Below are 20,546 nucleotides of genomic sequence, written 5' to 3' on the forward strand. Positions count from 1 at the left end.
ATGTTTCATGCTTATCAAACTTTTTGCACTATATTCTGTTTCAGTGTAATATGTGCCTTCTAATCTTTGATAGAGCTTGTTGCTTCAGAAAAAATCTCACTCTAAACATCACAATATTTGCTCAACAGCTGATTTAACTTTCCATTCAGAATGTCAGTTCGAATGTGATTTGACCACTCATGAACAGTGAAGCCCAAAGTATTGAAGAGACCATTCAAGTAAATTATATGCATTCTCTGAATGTACAATTTGAAAGATAGCCTGTTTCATAAATTGTTTATACATAACATCTGTTGAAACTTGTCCTTTCACTGGAATCTCCTGACTGCTATAACTGGACAGTGAACTTTGAAAAACATTTCACTTTGATAATCCTAATCTTTGGCACACCTGTAGGTTGACAATTTAAATCGATGACTATCTGTCAGTTTGAAAGTTGATTAGTGTTTTTTTAGCTTGAAGTGTTACAGATAACAATATGTTATCAACTGAAGAGATGTCTGATGCATGAGTAAGTGTTATTCTAGATGCTGTATATAGTTGTTGCATGCCTCAACTCTACAATCAATTGCCTTCATCCTTGCTTTTTTCAAGTCTGGCCAAGCACACTACCATGCACTCCTGTATTGCTGATAGCTGTTGTCGCAGTTTCAGCATGGGCTGCGTTAGAGTGAATTCCAGATAGGCCATGTCTGAAAAATATGCTCAAAACAGTTTACAAAATTCTCTAAAATCTTTTTGGAGAGGAGATAGTATGCATAGAATAATCAAAGCCATTCCATGTTACCACAAAAATCAGAGAAATAAAACATATACTCAAAGAAAAAAATTGGAAATAAAAATGCCTGCTTAGTTCATTAATGTTGTTCCTAGTACTGATTCATTTTACTTGGGACCCTTGTTGATGAGAATAATTCTGTGGGTTTGCACAGCTTCATTGTCACTACTGGGAACTGACTAACATTAATTTTAACTTTGTCTCATCACCAGTGCTGGATGTCATTTTTACCCCCTCCTTCAAATCTGTAAATATTTTCTTGTTATCAGTGTTCATAAGTGAGGAAAAATTGTTATGAATCTGTAAACTTTGTCCATCTTGCCAGAATACATATTTCTGCTACAATTCACTAAAAAGGTGGCAGCATGCAGACTAGTTAAAATATAATTAACACTTGCTTGGCAGTCTTCTTTTGGTAAAAAAAACTCTTAGGGATTCTGAGGTGTGTCAGTGAGTCCAGAGCACTCTATTTAGGATTTACCATTATTGTCTGAATATTATTGTCTGAATAACTGTTTTTAATGTGTTTTCTTGACAAATATACATGTAAACAGTGCTCATAAATATTCTTGGTTAGTACACTAGGGACAGGCAGAATTTGCCCTTTGCCTTTACAAATGTCTGCTTGTGCCTGTGTATATTCGGATGGATATGTGTGTGTGTGTGTGTGTGTGTGTGTGTGTGTGTGTGTGTGTGTGTGTGTGTGTGCGAGTGTATACCTGTCCTGTTTTCTCCCTAAGGTAAGCCTTTCCGTTCCCGGGATTGGAATGACTCCTTACCCTCTCCCTTAAAACCCCCATCCTTTCGTCTTTCCCTCTCCTTCCCTCTTTCCTGATGAAGCAACCGTTGGTTGCGAAAGCTTGAATTTTGTGTGTATGTTTGTGTTTACTTGTGTGTCTATTGACCTGCCAGGGCTTTCGTTTGGTAGGTCACATCATCTTTGTTTTTAGATATATTTTTCCCATGTGGAATGTTTCCCTCTATTATATTCATAGTATTAGACAGTGATGTGCATTTTATTATTTTAACTTTTTACATGCTGTTCAAATCTCTTAACTGGTATGGTAGTCAGATTCCTCTGATTTTCTTCAACACAGTTCTCCAACTCACAGTTATTGTTCTCAGTGAACATTTGTAAAATTTTACCCTGAAAGTTGTATGGTGTTTGATACAATATCCCCACTCCAGATTTTATAGCCCTTCGAGATCAGAAAGGAACTTTCTGCTTCATTTACCTGTGCATCTATTGCCTTGCAAATAGAGCTTTACTCTTTTCACTAGCATCACTATATTCCCCTCATTTCGTAATACAACTCCTATGTCATCTGCATACACGTTTGTAACTTTGATTGTGGCTAAAGCATTTACTCCCTCTAGTTAGTTATCAAGTCGTTTTAGTAAAGGTTTCAGAGCAATGACATATAGCATCAATGACAGAGGTCTCTCTTACTGCACTCTGTTTTCGATTTCAATATTATGGATGAAATGGCAATTGATGGCAAATTTTTTTTTATTCCTTGCTCTGTTTTGATTATTGCTTTGACATATGTTTCATTGAAACTCACATGTAACAATATCCTGATTTAATTATTCATGATAGACACTATCAATTGGCTTTGAAAAGCCTATAAACCATAGGCCACATTTGTAGACAATGTCAATGTAATTGATCATGCACAGTCTTGAAAATGTTGTGTCCTGGTAGACACCTGTGATGAGTACCACATGCCTTTTCGAGTATGAATTGCTACCTCAGTTACATTACTTTCCTTTTGCCAGTAATATTCTGTTGGCAATCTGTCATGTCCTAGTGATTTCTGGTTCATGAATCTTTAATTATATACAAAATATCACCAATGAAAATTTCAGTGGTGAGGTTGCAATTGTCATCCTCAATATTAAATTCTCTAATTAAATTCCTCGCAATAGGTCTGGCACATAATGCGAGTTGCACTGATTCTCATAATATAATTGATTGTGGAATATCTATGCTTCATTTAGTATGTCTTTGCATTTAGTCAATGGGGAGGAGATGCTGAGGTTCTGGAGGAACGTGGATAGGGTATCCATACCCTCGGTCAAGATTGCGAAGATGCCATCAGTGAATCTGAATCAGGTGAGAGGTGTGGTGTCACCGCCAGACACCACACTTGCTAGGTGGTAGCCTTTAAATCGGCTGCGGTCCATTAGTATACGTTGGACACATGTGTCACCACTATCAGTGATTGCAGACCGAGCGCCGCCACACGGCAGGTCTAGAGAGACTTCCTAGCACATGCCCCAGTTGTACAGCCGACTTTGCTAGCAATGGTTCACTGACTTCTATGCTCTCATTTGCCGAGACGATAGTTAGTATAGTCTTCAGCTACGTTATTTGCTATGACCTAGCAAGGCACCAGTATCCGTACTATTGATATTGTGAATCATGTACCATAAAGAGCGATGTTCTCCATTAATGGATTAAAGTTAAGTATTCCTCCAGCTACGTCCGTTTTTCTCAATTCTAATTCCCTTGTCATGTTCCAGACCTCATGCCAGCCTGCATGAGTTAAAACGCGTGCATTTCGGCCTCCTTTATTAACAGGGTGTTGGCTCTCCTGCCAACCACAACATTGGCGACAAGAGTAAAAGTGTTCTTATTGATATTGCCCTGATTTACGTGTGTAATGGCTTCGACACAATCTCCAGATGTACTGTCTGAATTTTATGGCTTACAGAATCAGCAGACGCAGGCCTTACTGGATGTCCTTGGATAGCTCGTCCAGGGTCAACGTGGGATGCAAAATGATGCGGCAGCAGAAGCTTCACCACTAACGCAGCCACAACACGCTGTTGCACCCACTTTTCGACCTTTTGATGCTGCACTGGAAAGCTGGATGGAGTGGTCACGCCAATTTGGATTCCATCTCGCCACCTACAGAATTCAAGGTAACGAGCGGCAGCCTTTTCTCCTTTCTTCAGTAGGGGTGACCACGTACCGTGTGATAGTCAAATTATTTCCCCGACGCAACGTAGCAACTCTGTCCTACGAAGAAATTTTGTCTGCATTAGATGCATATTTCAAAGAATCAGTCAATGTAGTTGCCAAACAGTATAACTTCTTTCGTACAAAACGTACGGCAGGTGAGACTAATCAGGAGTGGGTTGCAACCTTGCAAGGCCTTACTAGGGATTGTGCTTTTGAGTGTCAATGTGGACTCCCTTGTTCAGATGCTATGGTACATGATGCAATTGCACAGAACGTTTCTGATGTTCGTATAAGGGAACAGATTTTGAAACTAGTAAATCCCTCCCTTCAACAAGTGATGGACATATTGGATCGGCAGGACACACTTGACTTTGCTCAGGAATCATTTGAAACTTCGCCAGCACTGTGTCAGGTTAACCGGCACGCCGGGCGAGCTGTACAGAGCAGTAAACAGCCCTCGCGCCCGACCGCGCCGCTGCCACCAGGCTCTCAGCCACGTGTGCTGCACCAGCAAGCAAATGCAGTGATCAAATCATGCCCGTGGTGTGCTACTAAACATTCGCTTGAGAATTGCCCATCACGCCAAGTTATTTGCTTTTATTGTAATAAAAAAGGACATGTTCAGAGTGTTTGCCCGAAAAAGCCCAGATCGGAAGCTCGAAACCGTTCCAGGCCCTTTGCTTCACACCGGAATTGGAATTGAACCACAGATACTCAGGCTCATGAAACTTCGCCCATGGAAATTCATGTAGTTCATTCCACTCCGCCCAGTGCCACTCTCTCTAACAGTGACTGTGTTCGTCCCAAAAATAGGGTGCGTCGACATCGCCAGAACTCCCGTCAAGTTGCAAGTGATTATGTACCAGTGTCAGTTCACGTTACACGAAACAGTCACTCTTGTCATCAGCAGGACAATAAACTTTTTGTAGACTTGGACATTAACGGTATAGTGATACCATTCCAGCTCGATACAGGAGCTGCAGTTTCACTGATCAATCAAGACACTTATAAACTGCTGGGCACACCTCCGTTTCGTGCCGCAAATGCTAAATTAAGTTGTTATTCAGGTCAAGATATCCCTGTGTTAGGACAGTGCAGCCTTTTGGCAACATACAAGGACAAACAAAACTTGTGTCATTTAATGTCCTTCGTTCTTCTTCTGCAGTGAACTTGTTTGGTTTCGATTTATTTCAGTTGTTTAACTTGTCTATAGTAAATCAGGTTCTCTCAGTGACCAGACTGTGCCTTCAGACAGTGTTTCTCGTCTATGTGAAGAATTTGCAGACATTTTTGCACCGGGCCTTGGTTGCACTAACAAGTATAAAGCACATTTGTAATTGAAAGTAAACACGCAACCAAAATTTTTCAGTGCGCGCAATGTTCCCCACACATTGTGTGATGAGGTCGCAAAAACATTACATGATTTGGAATCACAAGGTGAAATTGAACGTGTGCAGGCTTCTCTCTGGGCATCACACTTAGTAATTTTGCCAAAACCTTCCGGAAAGTTGAGACTTTCTGTAGACTTCAAGGCAACAGTGAATCCTCAACTAGTGATTGCAACTTTTTCTTTACCCCGCCCAGAAGATCTTTTTGACAAACTGTGCCCGGGTAAATACTTTTTGAAGTTGGACCTAGCAGATGCGTACTTGCAAATACCGGTGGACGAAGAATCCCAGCGCGTTTTGGTGGTTAACACGCATCTTGGTTTTTATCAATTCAAACGACTGCCATTTGGGTGTGCATCCACCCCTGCATTGTTTCAGCAATATCTACAAACTGTTTGTGCATTGGTCCCTACTGCAGCAAATTATCTGGACAATATTGTAATCTCTGGAAAGACGGAAGAAGAACATTTGGCCAATCTCAGAACATTATTTCAGGTCTTGCGACAACACGGTCTTCGCTTGCAGAAGGACAAATGTGTGTTTTTTGCTCGGGACTTGCCATACCTGGGACATGTACTCAATGCCCAAGGCATACATCCCAGTCCCACGCACCTTCGTGCCATACAAGACTTGCCGTCGCCACAGAATTTGAAGCAGCTACAGAGTGCGCTGGGAAAAATCAACTATTCTCATAGATATATTCCACATGCCTCTTCCATTTCAGCTCCGCTTCATCGCTTACGCCGTAAAGGTGTTCTGTTCGTCTGGATGACGGAATGCGAACGCTCCTTTCGCCAGTTGAAATCGGCATTGCTTTACAATACTTGCCTTATGCCGTTCAATCCCCAGAAGCCCACTTGTTGATGGTGGATGCATCGGAATTCGGGATCGGTGCTGTGCTTGCGCACAAAGATGGATCGCACAATCGCCCTATTGTCTTTGCATCCAAATTGCTCTCGTCTGCTCAAAGAAATTATTCACAGATCAAGAAAGAAGCATTGGCTCTCGTATTTGGTGTTACAAAGTTTCATGATTTCTTGTATGGTCGTCACTTTACCATAATCACAGACCACAAACCTTTGACATCGCTTTTTCATCCGACCAAGCCTGTACCTCCACGTACAGCGCAGAAATTCATTCGCTTGTCTATTTTCCTCTTGCAGTACCGCTACGATATCTTGTATCGGTCCACTGCTAAGCACGGAAACGCCGATGCGTTGTCCCGCTTGCCTGTAGCTGAGGATAGGGAATTCGATTCCTCCGAACTTGCTTGCATGTTCATTGATGCGGAAACCGATGACGTGGTCGAATCGTTTCCGATTGATTTTCATCGTGTAGCTACAGCCACAGCTGCTGACCCTGTCCTTGCTCCCGTTCTGCGTTTTGTTGCTACGCAATGGCCCTTGTCAAAGTTACGGATCGGGGATCCGTTGGTTCACCAATTTTTTGCTCACACGGAGAGACTTTTTGTATGACGTGGTGTTTTGCTGTTGCGTTCTGATAATGATCAGTCCAGGGTCGTGGTGCCACGTTCGTTACAGTCCGCTGTCTTACAGCTTCTCCACCAAGGACATTGGGGTATAGTGAGAACGAAACAACTTGCTCATCAGCACTGTACTTGGTTCGGAATCGATGCCGCGATTACGAATATGTGCTCTTCTTGCATGGTGTGTGCCGAACAACAATCAGCACCACCGAGGAAGTTCTTTGCATGGCCAAAAGCCAACGCTTACACATTGATTTTGCTGGTCCATTCTGGAATGCTCGATGGTTGGTTGTGGTAGATTCATTCAGTAATTTTCCTTTTGTTGTCCGGATGTCTTCCACGACGTCATCTGCCACCATCCAAGTGTTATCTGCTATCTTTTGCATTGAAGGTCTTCCACAGACTATTGTTTCCAACAATGGCTCACAATTCATGTCCGCAGAATTTTAGTCATTCTGCAAGGCCAATGGTGACATCCGCGCTGTTTTTGCCACAGTCAAACGGTGCCACTGAACGATTGGTCAGGACTTCCAAGTCACAGATGTTGAAGTTGAAAGAGTCGCATTCTCGGGAGGACGCGTTATTGCTCTTTTTGTCCTCGTCTCGCTCTCAATCCCGAGATTGTCACTCACCGGCTGAGTTGCTCCACGGTCGCCCTTATCGAACCTTGATGTCTTTCCTACATCCGCCGCATCAGGTTCCTGTGCAGCGGCAGCCACCTGCTTTTGCTCCCGGCAACGTTGTCTACTATCGCCACTACCAACGTTCACAGCGTTGGCCCGAAGGGCTCATTCTTCACTGCCTCGGACGTGCTATGTATCTGGTTTTGGGAGCCTCTGGTGAGGTGCGTCGGCATCTCAATCAGCTGCGCCTCTGTCATCGCACGGGATCTGCCACTCGCCGTCTGCTTTCGGCAATGGTGCCATCCTGTCAGCACCCTGGGGACCCATCTACTGGCTCACCTCAGCCCCAGGTGTTACCGACGCTGCCTTCCATTTTGCCCCATGGCGAAGCACCGCCACCACCGCCACCGCCGCCTGTTCTCCTGCCGGCGACGCCCACAATGGAAGCGTCACTGCAACCGCCGGGCGCATCCCTGGCTCATGTGCCGCCGATTGCTTCCAGTGACCAGTTGTCCTCCGACATGGAACTCTTGCCCGCTCCGGACCACATGTCGTCTTCACCTGTTGGGTGCCCTGGTCCGATGGAGGTCAACCCTTTGGCCCCTCCTGTCTCTCTACCAGCACATACACCGCATGTTGGCGTGCACCCTGGAGCAGGTTTTCAGGCGTTTCCTAGCTCCCCACGGTCCAAATGGCAGGGTGCAGGTGGCACAGCCTCGCCTGTTGCAAGGCTCCCCACCTCGTTGCATACGTCAACATGGGGTCCTCCACACGGCGGGCAGAAGCCTTATGCCACAACTGTATGCCGATTTGCGGGGGAGGAATGTGGTGTCACCGCCAGACACCACACTTGCTAGGTGGTAGCCTTTAAATCGGCCGCGGTCCGTTAGTATACGTCGGACCTGCATGTCGCCACTATCAGTGATTGCACACCGAGCGCCGCCACATGGCAGGTCTAGAGAGACTTCCTAGCACTCACCCCAGTTGTACAGCCGACTTTGCTAGCAATGGTTCACTAACTTCTATGCTCTCATTTGACGAGACGATAGTTAGCATAGCCTTCAGCTACGTTATTTGCTATGACCTAGCAAGACGCCAGTATCCGTACTATTGATATTGTGAATCATGTACCATAAAGAGCGACGTTCTCCATTAATGGATTAAAGTTAAGTATTCCTCCAATTCTAATTCCCTTGTCATGTTCCAGACCTCACGCCAGTTTGCATGAGTTAAAACGCATGCATTTCGGCCTCCTTTATTAACACGGTGTTGGCTCTCCTGCCAACCGCAACAAGAGGTTTGTGATTCTGGGTTGTTAGGAATGATTCCTCTATATGGTCTGTGAATAGGTTCACATAGGGGGTGCCATGTGGGTGTCCATTACTGAACCATGGATTTGTTTGTAAGTGATGCCTTCGAAGGAAAAGCAGATGTGGGTCAGAATATAGTCAGTCATGGTAAACAGGGAGGGGGTTGAAGGTTTGAGTTAATCAGGAATAGGGAAAGGTAGTGTTCAAGAGCAGCAAGGCTGTGGGCATTGAGGATGTTAGAGTAGAGGGAGACAGTTTTCAACACTGACAAGCTGGGTGCCATGTGGTAAAGGAAGAGGAATTTTGTAGAGTCAGTGGAGGAAGTAGTTGCAGTCTTTTATACACGACTATTAACCACCTCCACTTCGACAGCTGCCACCCGTTCCATACCAAAATGTCTCTTTCACACAGCCTAGTCACCCATGGTCATCCCATCTGCAGTGACAAGCAGTCCCTCTCAAAATATATCACAGGTCTCACTGAAGCCTTCACAACCGTAATTATCCTCCCAACCTTGAACAAAAACAAATCTCCCATGTCTTATCTTTCCAATTTCCCACCACCTACAAAAGTCACACCGTCCAGCCACAGAGGAGCATTCACCTCACAACTCAGTACCACCCAGGACTGGAGCAACTGAATTACATTCTCCACCAGGGCTTCGATTATGTCTTATCATGCCCTGAAATGAGAAATGTCCTGCCCACTATCCTTCCCACCCCTCCCACAGTGGTATTCCGCATTCCACCAAATCTACATAATAAACTTGTCCATCCTTACACAGCCCCTCCTCCCAATCACTTACCTCATGGGTCGTACCCCTGTAATAGGTCTAGATGCAATATCTGTCTCATACCTCCTTTTACCGCACCTACTCCAGTCCAGTCACTAACATCAACTATTCCAGCAGGGCTACCTGTGGAACCAATCATGTGATCTACAAGCTAAGCTGCAACCACTGTGCTTCATTCTAAGTAGGCATGACAACTAAGAAGCTGTGTGCATGAATGGCCACCAACAAACTGTGGCCAAGAAACAAGTGTACAATCCTGTTACTGTATACTCTGCCAAACATGATATCCTCCATTTCAATGACTGCTTCACAGCATGTGCCATGTGGATCCTTCCCACCAACACCAGCTTTTCTAGACTGCACAGGTGGGAACTTTCCGTGCAATATATCCTACGTTCTCGTAACCCTCCTGGCCTCAACATTCGTTAGTCACTGTCCTCATCCATCCAGACCCTTCCCTGTTCCCTTTCCAGCACTAGAAAGCCGTCATTTCACCACCACACACAATCTTTTCTCCTTTTCCGCTACTTCCCCCCCCCCCCCCCCCCCCCCCCACTCCCTCCCCACCTTTCCACTGCCCTCCGTATATTCTGCAGCACTTCACTGTCCACCATACCCACCATATTATCCCTCCCCCTCCCCACCCTAGCCTCCTCCTTACGTCCTCCCAGTTGCCACTCCTATCATGTACTGGTGCTGCTGATTACAGTGTAGTTTCAGTTGCCTGAAACTTCAGCTGCGAATGCATGACTGTGTGTCCATGTGTGTGTGTGTGTGTGTGTGTGTGTGTGTGTGTGTGTGTGTGTGTGTTTGTCTATTGTTGATGAAGGCCTTAATGACCAAATGCTTTAATTTTAAGAATCTTTTTGTTGTGCCTATCTGCAACTCAGCATCTCTGCTACAAGGTGAGTAGCAACTTTCCTTCTCATAATAGTGGTTTTACATTCCATCCTGGATTTTCCATTGTTTGATTTTTGCCTGACAGCTTTTCTTCGATGCTAACCCACTGCTGTTTTCCTTTGTTACTATTTTTTTTGCATCACTATACTCAATATATGTCCTTCTTTCACTTCTTTTCTATGTTTTCCTTGCCACCTTACGGAGCACACAGCATGCTCTACTTATGAGCCACACTGTATCAACCATCTCAGCCATGAACAACAGACGGCTACAAGATCACACTGATGTTGTTGCAGCATTTTATGCCCCACATTACTCCCAGCGATATAATTAATCATACACTTTCAAACTGATCATTTTCCCTGTGTCATTTCCTGTATTTTGCATGTTAGTGCCTGCAGCTCTCCTATGAACCCCTCCCCACACCCCACACTTTCTCTGTTCTATACCAGTTCACACCCACTAATTCCGCCTCATCCAGTCACACATCTGCTGTCCCCCTTTTTCACACTTATCCATCCTCAGACCTGCTATCCACAGTAATGTATATAGTTTTTTATTAGGTATTATTTACTTTGATCCTTGTGACTTCTCCCAGTTTAGTGAGTTTTCATCTTTCGCTATCGTCGACTCCCACAGATTTCATCTTGTTCCCCCCTTTTTCATCCATTTCATCCTTTTCATGAAGTTTCACACATATTGGGGTGTATTTCTGTGAACATTTTTTGGATGTAATTCTACATTATTTACGTAATTTTTCTCTTTTTTCCATGATGATGGATCCTTGCTCCTTCCATCTGTGTTAATACAGAAAAGTTTCCTGATCCCTAGCCATCTCCCAGTCCCACATACTGTTCCTGCATTGTTGCTTGGCTCATGGAATCCCCCTAATGGCCTTACCAACAAATTACCCTTCTCTGCTTGCCATGCCTCCTTCCTCAATGATCCCCACCTGTTCAGATTCCAACAATCCTTAGCCCTCACCATCATAGTCCTGCAAAACCATATCAACCAACCCCAAACCTCCTAGCATTACATTCTTTCCCTCCACAAAATTCTCCTGCTATGCAATCCCAAATTCCTGGAACCCATAACACACTCAGGAACTCTTGCCCTGCAGGAACTTGAGCAACATGCACAGTGCCACCTCAAAAGCTCTCCATCCTGGTCACTTCCTACTCCCACCTTGGAGTACCACTGTCCACCACCTCTACAAAAACATCCAAACTTTCCCCTTATCGCTGCCAAATCCTGTCTCGCAGACCTACTACATACTCCACCCTCCAAAACTCCCTCCCACCACCACACAGAGTCCAGAACCTAAACAGACCCAATTTAGGAAAGTATGGGGTGGAAACTACTTTCAGACCCACTAGGAAAATAAAAGAATTTTTAAGATCGGTAAAAGATGCACAACACCCTTTGGCTACACTAGGGGTATATAAAATTCCTTGTAGTTGTGGACAGGTTTACATCGGTACCACAAAGAGAAGTGTGAACACCCGTCTTGTTGAACATAAGAGGAATCGCCACCTGGGTCACACGGATAAATCAACCGTAGCGGAACATGTTTACCAGGAAGGTGATCATGAAATAAAATTCAGCGAGACAAGTGTCATATCAAAAACCTCACATTATTATGCATGCTTGTATAGAGAGGCTATCGAGATTGATAAATATCGTAATAATTTTAACAGGAAAGACGAAGGTGTTAAACTGGATAAAATTTGGATGTCAGCGTTGCACCGCAAGCGTGACGATCGATTACTTTCAATCGAGAATATTGGCATCACCAGAGACAATCTTATAGCCGACGCCACGTGATCGACTGTGGCGCCCTCTGTACTGCTTATATAATCAGCGCTTCCTTGAGTTCTCTTCGCAGTTCGCCGTTTTACCTCCGAGGATGTCTCCCGCAGTCGTAGACGAAATGTCAGGAGACAGTTTTATACTTCGACCATGGCCTATCAGCCTGGAAGTTTTAAGTGAAGCAAATGTTTTTTGTTTAAAATTTTACAAATATTGCCATAGCTATTAAAAATACACTAGCACTGATTTTCAGTACTATCTGTATGGGGCTAGCAGAAATTATTTTATACTGTATAGTCCATTTTAAAAACATGTCACATTAAAACCTTAAAAAAATTTATTATTTTCCGCTGTTTATTCTTATGCAAGTGAAATTTTTCAATCAATTTCAAACATTTTGATGATATTACAACAAATGTGGGGTAAATTTCAGGATTACTTCAGTTTCTCTTCACCTTACCCAACCAGTACATTACTTCCTCTGAAGTATATCTTGCAAAAAGATTGATAAGGTAAAAATGAGAGAGAATCAAGCTCAGGTGGAGGCTTACTAACAATAATTCTTACTGCAAAACATTCACAGCTGGACTAGGAAAAGGGGGAAGTAGCAGTGATACGCAAAGCACCTTCCACCAATACACACCAGACGAGAAAGTTATTTGATATTGCAGTGACATCCAGTTCTGAATTATGTTGAAAGTTTCAAGTTTCTAGTTCTTTGGGAAGTTAGTTTAAAATCAATTGTAAAATTTGTACTAAATAGACAGACGCAATACTACATTATCATAAAGATCGGAGCTATGGTGAAAGATTCAAGTCTCTAGCTGAGCAGAAAGTTACTGTAAAATCAGCTGCACCCGTTTTGGGGAAACCTGCTTTGTCCTGCATCAAGAGGAGATGAAAGCAAAAGGATTGGACTCTGTTAATCATCGGCAGTTCAGACAAATGGCGATTAATGGTACAGCTTAGCGAAATGACAGAGGGGTCAGGAAAGAGCACCTGGTGCACTTAGTGTGTAGGCCTGGGGGCCTCATGCAACTTTCTGAAAAGGCTGTTCTGGCAACCACTGAGGGAACAGGGTGCAACCAGTTGTGGGGTTTGGAACAAACAATGCCTGTTGTCTCCGCTATGAGGTCATACTTGGATCATTCCAGTGAGTGAGTGGCAGAGAAGATTGAGTAGACCAGACTTGCTCACAGAGTTTCAACGTAGCTCACAATTGGCAGCATTGTCCCCAAAATTGATTGTGGCCCTCTGGTTCTAAGTCATGTAAAAGGACTGAACCAGAGACTTTGAAAGTTCTGTGACAAGCTAGGCTGTGACTTCTTGGACTTGTGGCATAGTGTTAGAACTGTAGGGTCCCTCTGATGTGCACTACACATCAGAAGCTGCTACTCAGGTAACTGACTGTTTGTGGGGTGCACACAAGGGTTTTTAGATTAAACGACTCTCCATCTGCTCTAGATTATGACAGCTGTAGCAGACCCAGAAGTATATGTGTAACATCCAAAAGTATGCTCTCCACAGTGAAAGTATTAAAATCCTGGTAATTAACTGTCCCAGCATTTACAACAGAGTGCCAGAGTCTGGAGTGACATGCTCCTCAAAAGCAGTGAAGTTCACATACTAATTGGTACAGAAAGCTGGTTGAAATGTAAAATTGTCAGCAATGTGTTTTTGGAGAAAATTGAAGTGCACATTGAAAGGACAGACAAGTGGGAAATGGAGGAGGTGTGTTTGTTGCAATAGACAAGGAACTCAAATCCTACAAGATAGAAATTGAAACTGTGTGTGAGACTGTTTGGACAAGACTCAGCATCAAGAGTGGTAACTGGATCCTTTCATTGCCCACCACACTCACCTCCTGATGTAATCATTGTTGGAGACTTAAATCATCGAACAATCAGTTGAGACAATTGCAGTTTTCTTAGTGGCAGATGTGGCGACGTGGCAAGACTTCCTGTGAAACATTACTAAATGCCTTCTCTGAAAACTACCTAGAAGAGATAGTTCAGAACATCACTCATGATAGAAATATATTTGGTCTAATGACAACAAATAGAAATCACCTGTTTGAGGATGTCCACACTGAAACTATTATCAATGGCCATGATCAGTTGTGGCAACACTGATTCCCAAAGTACAAAGGACAACTAAAACATGGAGAAAGATACATATGTACAGTAGAGTAGATAGAAAAGCAGTAGTGTCTTACCACATGTAAGTAGAGATAATATGATGAGAGGAGGAGTTGCCATATATGTCAAAAGCTTCCTCAGTGCAAAACATTTAGAAACTAAAAAATTTTGTGTAGAGCAACATATGGAAGCATGTGCCACTGAACTAAAACTAAATGATGGCACTTTCATAATTGTAACAGTGTATAGGTCCCCCTCAGGGAATTTCCAGCTATTTCTAGAAAACTTGGATGCTTTGTTGTGCTATCTGTCAGACAGGGGGAAGCAAATTATCATTTGTGGGGATTTCAATGTTGATTCCCTGAAAGAGTGTGATAGGAAGAATGACCTTGTAGTATTACTCAGTTCTTTCAATTTGAGCTCTGTCATTGATTTTCCTACTCGGATAACAAAGAACAGCAGGACTTTGATAGATAACTTTTTTATAGACCAAGATAAGTTTAAGGACATAAATGCTTATCCTGTTGAGAATGGTCTTTCAGATCATGGTGCACAGCTAGTTACAGTACATGGCATAGCTCCATGCAGTATATCAAGTCAGAATTTCAAAGCAGTGCGTTCAGTTAACAATATAAATACTGCAAACTTTAGGGAAAGTCTAAAGGAGCTAGACTGGGATGAAGTGTATATGGAACCCGATGCAAACTTGAAATATAACTTATTTCACAATACATTTTTAAGGGTATTTGAAAATTGTTTTCCCAAGAAAACAGTGAAACATAATTCCAAGAAAACATATAAAGAAACCTTGGCTAACTGAAGGAATAAGAATATCTTGCAACCGTAAAAGAGAACTGTATCTAACAGCAAGAGGGAGTACTGACCCCGAAATTGTTCAATATTATAAAAACTATTGTGCGGTACTAAGAAAAATTATTAACAAGTCCAGAAGCATGTGTATCATGTCTGAGATCGGTAACTCTGATAATAAAATTAAAGCAATTTGGAATATTATTGAAAGGGAAACAGGGCAACCAAGAGCACAGGAAGACTTTAGTGCCATAAAACTGAATGACAAGTGTACTAACAAACAATCTGAAATTGGAAATATTTTCAATAATCATTTTTTAAATGTTGTGGAGAAAGTGGGATCTAGATCTTCACTAGAAGAGGCAAGGCTTCTAATAGAAGAGGCCATACCTGTGCAGTTTGAAACAACTGTATTTCCACGAACCTCTCCCTCTGAAATCAGTAAAATAATAAACTCACTGAAAAGTAAAAGCTCTTACAGAATTGATGGCATTTCCAGCAAGATGCTTAATGCTTGTTCCCCACAGATAAGTAGGATTCTCAGCCACGTATGTAATACCTCTTTGGAGCAGGGTGTTTTCCCCGATAGACTGAAATATGCCATTGTAAAACCATTGCATAAAAAGGGGGATACGTCGGATGTCAACAATTATTGCCCAATCTCTCTTCTGACATCTCTATCAAAAATTTTTGAGAAATTAATGTATTCAAGAGTAGCCTCCCATATATGTAAAAATAAAGTACTAACAAAATGTCAGTTTGGTTTTCAGAAAGGCTTTTCAACAGAAAATGCTATATACGCTTTCACTAATCAAATATTAAATGCTTTGAATAGCCAGACATCACCAATTGGTATTTTTTGTGATCTCTCAAAGGCATTTGACTGTGTAAATCATGGAATTCTTTTAGATAAGCTAAATCATTATGGTTTGAGGGGGGCAGTGCACAAATGGTTTAATTCATACTTAACTGGAAGAATGCAGAAAGTTGAAATAAGTGGTTCATGTAATGTTAAAACAACAGCTGATTCCTCAAACTGGGGGGCTATCAAGCACGGGATCCCACAGGGTTCGGTCTTAGGTCCTTTACTGTTCTTGATATACACTCCTGGAAATGGAAAAAAGAACACATTGACACCGGTGTGTCAGAACCACCATACTTGCTCCGGACACTGCGAGAGGGCTGTACAAGCAATGATCACACGCACGGCACAATGGACACACCAGGAACCGCGGTGTTGGCCGTCGAATGGCGCTAGCTGTGCAGCATTTGTGCACCGCCGCCGTCAGTGTCAGCCAGTTTGCCGTGGCATACGGAGTTCCATCGCAGTCTTTAACACTGGTAGCATGCCGCGACAGTGTGGACGTGAACCGTATATGCAGTTGATGGACTTTCAGTGAGGGCGTATAGTGGGCATGTGGGAGGTCGGGTGGACGTACCGCCGAATTGCTCAACACGTGGGATGTGAGGTCTCCACAGTACATCGATGTTGTCGCCAGTGGTCGGCGGAAGGTGCACGTGCCCGTCGACCTGGGACCAGACCGCAGCAACGCACAGATGCACGCCAAGACCGTAGGATCCTACGCAGTGCCATAGGGGACCGCACCGCCACTTCCCAGCAAATTAGGGACACTGTTGCTCCTGGGGTATTGGCGAGGACCATTCGCAAACGTCTCCATGAAGCTGGGCTATGGTCCTGCACACCGTTAGGCCGTCTTCCGCTCATGCCCCAACATCGTGCAGCCCGCCTCCAGTGGTGTCGCGACAGGCGTGAATGGATGGACGAATGGAGACGTGTCGTCTTCAGCGATGAGAGTCGCTTCTGCCTTGGTGCCAATGATGGTCGTATGTGTGTTTGGCGCTGTGCAGGTGAGCGCCACAATCAGGACTGCATACGACCGAGGCACACAGGGCCAACACCCGGCATCATGGTGTGGGGAGCGATCTCCTACACTGGCCGTACACCTCTGGTGATCGTCGAGGGGACACTGAATAGTGCACGGTACTTCCAAACCGTCATCGAACCCATCGTTCTACCATTCCTAGACCGGCAAGAGAACTTGCTGTTCCAACAGGACAATGCACGTCCGCATGTATCCCGTGCCACCCAACGTGCTCTAGAAGGTGTAAGTGAACTACCCTGGCCAGCAAGATCTCCGGATCTGTCCCCCATTGAGCATGTTTGGGACTGGATGAAGCGTCGTCTCACGCGGTCTGCACGTCCAGCACGAACGCTGGTCCAACTGAGGCGCCAGGTGGAAATGGCATGGCAAGCCATTCCACAGGACTACATCCAGCATCTCTACGATCGTCTCCATGGGAGAATAGCAGCCTGCATTGCTGCGAAAGGTGGATATACACTGTACTAGTGCCAACATTGTGCATGCTCTGTTGCCTGTGTCTATGTGCCTGTGGTTCTGTCAGTGTGATCATTTGATGTATCTGACCCCAGAGATGTGTCAATAAAGTTTCCCCTTCCTGGGACAATGAATTCATGGTTTTCTTATTTCAATTTCCAGGAGTGTACATTAATGACTTACCATTCCATATTGATGAAGATGCAAAGTTAGTTCTTTTTGCTGATGATACAAGTATAGTAATAACATCCAAAAACCAAGAACTAAGTGATTGTAAATGATGTTTTTCACAAAATTATTAAGTGGTTCTCAGCAAACGGACTCCCTTTAAATTTTGATAAAACACAGTATATACAGTTCCGTACAGTAAATGGCACAACTCCAGTAATAAATATAGACTTTGAACAGAAGTCTGTAGCTAAGGTAGAATTTTCAAAATTTTTAGGTGTGTCCATTGATGAGAGGTTAAACTGGAAGCAACATATTGATGGTCTGCTGAAATGTCTGAGTTCGGCTACGTATGCTATTAGGGTTATTGCAAATTTTGGTGATAATAATCTCAGTAAATTAGCTTACTATGCCTACTGTCATTCACTGCTTTCGTATGGTATCATATTCTGGGGTAATTCATCGTTGAGTAGAAAAGTATTCATTGCTCAAAAACGTGTAATCAGAATAATTGCTGGAGCCCACCCACGGTCATCTTGCAGACATCTATTTAAGGATCTAGGGATCCTCACAGTAACCTCACAGTATATATATATTCACTTATGAAATTTGTTGTTAATAATCCAGCCCAGTTCAAAAGTAATATCAGTGTGCATAGCTATAACACCAGGAGAAAGGATGATCTTCACTATGCAGGGTTAAATCTGACTTTGGCACAGAAGGGGGTAAATTATGCTGCCACAAAAGTCTTTGGTCACCTACTAAACAGCATCAAAAGCCTGACAGATAGTCAACCAACATTTAAAAATAAATTACAAGAATTTCTAGATGACAACTCCTTCTACTCATTGGCTGAATTTTTAGATATAAATTAAGGGAGGGAAAAAAACTAGTTAAGCATTAGTGTCATGCAATATTTTGTGTAATGTAATATCTTGTACAGACATCTTTCATTAACCTGACACGTTCCACATCATTACGAAGTGTCGTATTCATGATCTATGGAACAAGTATTAATCTAATCTAATCTAATCTAATCTGAGGAACTTAAAACTTCCAGCACAGGACAGGAGCATGTAGAGGAACTATGGCACAAGTTTAAAAGACTAGTTGACCATGCACTTCATAAGTATATACACAGTAAAACAGTTCATTATGGAAGGATCCTCCAAGGTATATACACAGGTGACAAAAGTTATGGGACTCCTATTATGTCATGTCAGACCTCCTTTTGCCCAGCATAGTCCAGAAGCTCAATTTGGCATGACTTAAGAAGTTGTCAGAAAGGATACTCAATCAGGGTGCCTCTATAGCCATCCACAATAGAGAAATGTTGCTGATGAAAGATTTTGTGCACATTTGACCTCTCAGTTAAGTCCCATAAATGTTCGATGGAATGGATGTTGATGATGTGGATGGCCAAACCATTTTCTGAGATTATTCAGAATGTTCTTCAAATCAGTTGTGAGCTGTTGTGGCCCAGTGATGTGGTGCATGTCAGCCATAAACATTCCCTCATTGTTTGGAAACATGAAGTCAATGAATGGCTGCAAATGATCTCCAAGTAACTGAACATAACCATTTCCAGTCAGTGATCACTTCAATTCGACCAGAGAACCAAGTCCGTGTCATTTAGGGTCTGACCGATCTGGTCAGAAGCCCAGGAGAGGCACTGCATGCGATGTCATGCTGCTAGCAAAGGCACTCACCTCTATCATGTGCTGCCATTATCCATGAACATCAAATTTTGCTGCACAGTCCTAATGGATATTATTTGTCATACATCCCACATTGATTTCCATGGTTATTTTACAGAGTACCTTGTGTCCATTAGCACTAACAATTCTAAACAGGTGGCACTGCTCTCAATTGTTAAATGTGGCCCATCTGCCAATGCATTGCCTGTGGTGGGAGGTAATGTCTGGAATCCAATGTTCTCAGCACACTCTTGGCACTGGGTATCTCAAAAGAATGAATTCCCTAACAATTTCCAGAATGGAATGTGCCATGTGTCTTGCTCCATACACCATTCTGCATTCAAGGTTTGTTAATTCCTGTCATGTTGCCATAATCATGTTGGAAATCTTTCACATGAATCAACTGTGGACAAATGATAGCTCCACCAATGCACTGCCATTTTATATCTTGTTTATGCGATACTACTGCCATCTGTATATACGCTTATCACTACCCCATGACTTTTGTCACCTCAGTGTACATACTTTTTTTTTTTTCTTTTTTTTTTCCGTCAGTCTACTGACTGGTTTGATGCGGCCCGCCACGAATTCCTTTCCTGTGCTAACCTCTTCATCTCAGAGTAGCACTTGCAACCTACGTCCTCAATTATTTGCTTGACGTATTCTAATCAGTTTTTGCCCTCTACAGCTCCCTCTGGTACCATGGAAGTCATTCCCTCATGTCTTAGCAGATGTCCTATCATCCTGTCCCTTCTCCTCATCAGTGTTTTCCACATATTCCTTTCCTCTCCGATTCTGCGTAGAACCTCCTCATTCCTTGCCTTATCAGTCCACCTAATTTTCAACATTCGTCTATAGCACCACATCTCAAATGCTTCAATTCTGTTCTATTCCTGTTTTCCCACAGTCCATGTTTCACTACCATACAATGCTGTACTCCAGACGTACATCCTCAGCAATTTCTTCCTCAAATTAAGGCCGGTATTTGATATTAGTAGACTTCTCTTTCTCATTTCTACTTCTTCTCATTGCCTTCGTCTTTCTCCAATTTACACTCAAACCATACTGTGTGCTCATTAGACTGTTCATTCCGTTCAGCAGATCATTTAATTCTTCTTCACTTTCACTCAGGATAGTAATGTCATCAGCGAATCGTATCATTGATATCCTTTCACCTTGTATTTTAATTCCACTCCTGAACCTTTCTTTTATTTCCATCATTGCTTCCTCGATGTACAGATTGAAGAGTAGGGGCGAAAGGCTACAGCCTTATCTTACACCCTTACACCATAGAGAAACATATAAAGTAATAGAGACTACT

This window comes from Schistocerca gregaria, chromosome 1 (genome assembly GCF_023897955.1).
Source record: "Schistocerca gregaria isolate iqSchGreg1 chromosome 1, iqSchGreg1.2, whole genome shotgun sequence".
In the NCBI taxonomy this organism is placed as follows: domain Eukaryota; kingdom Metazoa; phylum Arthropoda; class Insecta; order Orthoptera; family Acrididae; genus Schistocerca; species Schistocerca gregaria.